Genomic DNA, 6114 nt, shown 5'->3' with positions numbered 1-6114 from the left:
CACCAGGTCATTAGCAAAAATATATATTTGCCATTGGAGATACCACTTCAAAAATTGTAAACATAGTTAAAATCATATGTAGATGATGACATTTTCAGCCATTTGCTCTTTTATCTGTATTGTATACGCTCTCCCTTGGCAGTATAATTAGAAAACTGTGTTAATTTTCACTGCTGCGTAGATAATACGCAACTGGTGTACAATATATCACTGTGATAACATATTATAACAGTACAGACATCTAGTATAATGTTGAAAAACATCAGAATTTGGATACCTAAAAATTTCCTCAAACGTATCAAGGATAATTTAATAAGTAGTTTTATTAGGTTTTAATTATTGACTCTAAATATAAAGATCATTTGCGACCAGAGGTGGGAAAACTAATGGTAATCTTTGATTCAGATTTGTGTTTTCAGTGCCATATAAGAAACATACTTAAACTTTTTTAATCCTTTCTGACACTGAAAAATTGCTGACCTTCTCTGTCTCTGTTACATGAAGGAGGGAGATTTTCTGAAAAGACAACCATAAACCATATTATTTTATTTAATATATTACAGAGTGCATTTTTTTTTTGTTGTGCATATCAGTCACTGTAGTCCTAGTCAGTATAGTGAAGTGTATCAGCCTATTTTCAGGCTATATTGTCTGTATTGTATCATGGGAGGGAGGGGCAGACAATGATGATCAGTGATTGGTCATCGGGGTGCCCTGGCGTACGCACGTGCAGTTCATTCATGTTTCAGTCTCAGTGACGGCCGGTGACGACTGTGTAGCTTCTCTCTCCACTCACTTACCAGCTGCTGTAATGTCAGCTGTAGAGCGCTAGGGAGTGCATACCCACCAAAGACTGCAGACCCACCAAGCACTGTTAGTGAATTTTTCAAGGAAAGTTGCTGATGGTTTCTCAAAAAGTCGCCAGATTTGTCGCTAGGTTCTATTTTGAAATACAGTCGCTACAGGGGTCTGAAAAACTGCTAAATCTAGGAACAAAGTCGGCATGTTGGCAACAGTTCTTTGTGCAGATGACACTCCACTGTTCTCTGAATCTTAGTATACACTACATAATAGCAGCTCCTATCTGGCTCTTTTATGTGGCACCCTAAGTTTAGTTCACTGTAAAATTGGATGCACATGGTGTGAAATAACATCTTAGCTTATCACTTTAAATGCTGCACTCTGCCTTAAAAAAATGCTGAGTGTTCTAAACAGTCCCAACTTGCTAAATTCTCATTAGCCTCCATGCCCTCATGTTCACTTCTCGAAAGCCTTGTTACAACTGTTTTTTCACTAATCCCTAGCACTGAATCCTTCTAATCCTAATGCTGTACTGCAAGGCAAATGTGGTCAGCTTATCTTCACTGCTGAATTTATAATGAGAGGAATCATTTTTATTTTTAAAAATTGCCTGCTGAAATTTCTCACTTTTTTGTTTTCATGATTGTATTTTCATTCATTCTCTCCAAGTAGTAATTGAATGTTGCCAAAAGATTAGAATCATAGAATCTGCAGGTAGTATAGTTTCAAGAGGTCAAGTTTTAAAAGTTTCATGTCCCAAAAGATGTATTTTAAGTATTTGTATTACTTGTATGTTAGTTCTAATAAGGTTGCAACCATAATTTCTGGTTTTTCATTTTTTGGTATAGCAAAAAGACACCAGAAAGAGTATTATCATGTGAATAAATAATTCTGACAAAAAAAAAAGAAAGTCAGAGTCCAAATGACTCTCTCTCCTTCCTAAAATGTAAGATTCATGGCTGAGTGCTCGAGAACAGGCAATTCTCCAGAGAATATAACCTTTCTGGAGGGATGGGTAGGACTCTTTTCAATTCACTGTCTTAAAGGATATAGCTCTTCAGACAACAGGTAAATCATCCATTTCCACCAAAAACTGCTTCACATTGGAGTCCTGGTGCAGCTTATCTGTCCTCAACAATTAATGTACAATGCCATTTTCTCTGATCTTCACTCACGATACTGTTTAGTTAAGAAATCATTTATTCGTTTTACTATTTTCTTACAGTATAAGTCACGCAGCAAGCTCATAGGGAGGTGTGTGGAATTTCTGAGGGGTATGACTGTAAGACCACGCTGCTTTCACATGCGTGCTCCAGATACATGAGAATAACAGAGCAGGCACTCCCATGGCTCCTGGTGCTACAGAGGCAGGCAGGCTTGCCGTGCTCGTGGTTCGCACCACACCTGACTGGTGTCGTGGAAAATCAACATGGTTTATTACTCTAAGGAAGAGAGACTGAGACACTGCTTAAAGCTTCAAGCCTTTTATTATATCTTTTTACCTTTTAGGTTATACCTTTTTTTATAACCTTTTACAGATGGGAAACGCGGTTCAAGCGCTCTCGCAGGAGCTAGGGAAGCGAACCTCAAAAAAGTTTCTGTCTGTGTTCAATTTCTACACTTTATAAGGGGCACACACATTCCTTTGTTCTCTCACACCAGTACTTTTCCACTGACAGTACACGTTGTCAGCCTAGGCTGTGTGGGTCACACAGACTCTAGTCCGCTGGCAAGATGTTTGGCTGTGGCGATAAGAGGAGCGGGATGTACTGCCGCCTGCCTAAGGGAAGCTGGGAGGGCCTTAACAGAAAAAAGTGGTTGCAACAGATTATACATTTAAAAAATACAAGCAGACAGTCGCATACACACAGGCACAGTTTAAAACATACATAATGCATATGCCTTATTATTGCTAAAATTTAGCTTTTTTAATTATTAACACCATTATTAACATTGCAATTTTCTATCACATTGGCTGCACAGCGGCGACCAGGAGTGGTGTTAGCAACATGCTGCCAATGAGGGAGGCCCTGTCAGTCCACCCTTTCTCTATACAATCAGTCAAATGTATTGGGTTAATTCATCTCTAACAGACTACATATGAGTATAATTGGGACCATATGTACTCTGTAAGAGTTGATACTGTATAGCACTGTAACTATTACATTTTACTGTGTATCTGCACCTGCACAAACCGAGGAAAGGAAGAGCACTGACTGATTGTTCACTTAACACTTGCCCTTATTGACATTCTTCTGGAGGGCAAATCTTTAAAAAATTCCCCACTTCTAGGTCAATCTAGGATGTCCCTGCTACCACCAGAGGGTTCTGTTTAAGCGCCTACTTAATTTCATTGCATCACCAAAGAACCACTGATTTTTGCTACAATGTAATTCAGAATTCAGTGGCATTTATACGAGCAGTAAACAAATAACATTTTAGTGTTTTAGTCGTTAGAGAAGACATGACAAGCACCCTACAGACCTGAGAAGACTGTAGCTCTAGGCATGGGCCCTGCGCGTGTGAGAGGTACCTGTATGTACTGTCCAGCTACTGGCTACCAGTGTGTGCCCTTTCAGACCTCTGAGCTCAGTGATCAGATAAGTGATTGATCTACCACTCTCTCCCACACCAAGGCCTGTGTTCAGTGTTTCCAGACACCCAGAATTTTATTTCTTCAGTATATTCCTTAAAATCTTAATTTGACTCCTGAACAAATGTTCTAATTATTACTTTACATGTAAATACTTCAAATTCTCAGCATAAGGGTACAGAAACTTCCAGTCTGGCATTCCTGCCTGTGTTAACTGCAGGTGGACACCAATCTCCAACATAATTGCTAACCACAGGCCACTCCAAGATCCCACGCGTGGTCTTGTCTGCAGCATACTGTCCCAAGAATAATAATATTGTAGCGATCATAACCTGTCAGAACATTCCACCTCAAAAAGAAGCTCAACCTTTTCTGCAATAAAGTAATGTCGCTGCATTGAGGGTTCTGCAGTATATTTAAAATATTTCACCACATGGTTGATTAAATTGTAAACGTTATTTGCTGAGTAGCCTTGCTAATAGTAATGCTATATTAGTGTTAGCTGTACATGCCTATATACTTTGGGGAGTGTATACCCTTTCAACCAAAGTGCTATTTTGTATTAGACTAAAAGCACAGTAAACAAAATCTTAGAACTTAATTTCAACAGTATGGTTATGGCCATGTGCTTAATTGCAACAATGTAAATACAAATACAGTATAATATTAATAAAGTGGAGTTTTCCAAAGCATGTACAATAAACCATTTACAAAATCTCTGAATTTAGATAATTTTCCTGTTAGAGTCATCTTGTTTAAGGAAGTTTAGCAGCACAGGCAGCAGTACCCAGGAGCAACAATGGTCTCTACATAAATCACTTCAATGCAAATGAAATCCGTAATCTCCAGGCCTAAATACCCATACACTTCAATTAAGGTCAGACTACTAATTCCCTTTAGTAGGAGGAAAACAGTTCCACTTCACTTCAGCTGCTCACTTAGCTGCGCTTAAACTCAACTCATCATTGTTGTGACAGAACCGAATCAGTTTGCCTTAAGTGGGTTTAACGACTTGCCAGAGGATATCCCCCTTCACTGATGTCAAGCGCTCCCAATTTACAGCACTGCCTTATTGCAATGAATCTTTAGATTGGAGGTAGCGACAACAGGTGTGTGGGATATCTCTAAAAATACCTCGTTCATCACTTTTCTCCAACGGATGCCTGTCTGCATATACGTGTAGAGTGCATCCATTCTCACAATGTTCAGCTTTCATCCTGCCATTTCCCAAGAAAATCCCCAAGAATATAACTATGAGTATGTACAAATACCATATATGTGACCCAGAAGACCTTTCAAAGCATGCACAACTTATAAAATGTTACCACCTGTCGGGAAGGGCCAGGTCAGGATTAGCTTTGGATCAAAAATAGATCTTTTATGGACATTTTTCATACTTCACAGCAGCCTTGTTACCAAACATGTGATGCCTTGCATCTTTAAAAGCATAGCTGGATGAGCATTAGTTTACGCACAACTGTCCGGACAGCTATTGGTATTTAAAAGACACATACAAATATCATATGACACTTTATGTAAATGTTCCCCTACTTTTCTTTCATAGATTTATGTTATGAGCAAGGCTGTTATTTTTGAATGCCGGTTTCCAATTTGCCGGGTCGCCAAAATGCCTTGTGAAAAATATGACTCATATAATATACTTCTGATATGTATGCCGGTCTGTTGCATTCATTAAACAAGTTGCAGGTTACATTGGATTGTTTGCACATATGTCAAAAACATTTTAACTTTATTTTAACATATGGCAGGCTACCAATTTATAAAATGTAATTAAATGGGTTGTGGGGTCCAAAAGCTACCTAATTAGAAGAAAAACTGAGAGGTATAGAAGGCGATGGAAGACAAATATCCTTCACACAGAGGAATGTAGCATAAATAACCAACATAATACCACTTGAACTGGTATTAAAACTGACATGATTTTGGGGGAAAAAATTAACTTGCTTAATCATAAGAACTGCATAATTTTTGTTTTAAACAAAATGTGTATCAGGATGAAAATGTAACTATCTTTTACATGGGAGAGGAGCCAATGTGAAAGTGGTAAACAACAGCAAAGATCTTGTAATAACCAGATGTCTTGACCTCTCATCCATATAATGGATTCAGTTAAGATAAATGACTATGGATTCTCAATACACTTACTTAAAATGAGACTTCCAAGTACCTCTCATGTTTCTCCCACGCCACCTCTCATAGGGGCTTTAACATGTTGCAAATAACAAACTAGCTGACTGGAGTTGCAATATTTTCAATTACAGATGACATTCAGTGCGATATATGTGGTTGTGCAAGGGCTAAGTGTGCATAGGGAAAGACAGCAAGCAAGGGTGCTGAGAGAAAATCAGCAGGCCCAGCAGTGAGTGAGGAGAGACAGAGAGAAAGGGTGTGTAGTGGAAGAGAGGCTGCAGGTTCAAGTGTGCCATTGCCTGAAGCTGGTGAGGGTTTTCATACACAACACAGCTGCCAGTAATGTGACCCCCTCAATTAACAGGTTATTCAAAATTGAATAACCTGTTAATAGATACCATACAATTTAATAAAGATTACAAACAATCCTCAGAAATCAATTTTTTGGCACAACCCCCAACCCAACCCCCAACCCTACCTCCCCCCCCCCCCCAAAACAAAAAAAAAAACAAAAAAAAAACAAAAGCGCAGACACACTGTGGGAAAAACACTGAAGAGCTTCTTCTCTA

The sequence above is a fragment of the Anguilla anguilla genome, chromosome 6 (genome assembly GCF_013347855.1).
Source record: "Anguilla anguilla isolate fAngAng1 chromosome 6, fAngAng1.pri, whole genome shotgun sequence".
In the NCBI taxonomy this organism is placed as follows: domain Eukaryota; kingdom Metazoa; phylum Chordata; class Actinopteri; order Anguilliformes; family Anguillidae; genus Anguilla; species Anguilla anguilla.
The sequence above is the reverse complement of the archived record's forward strand: the minus strand, read 5'-3'. Positions refer to the sequence as shown.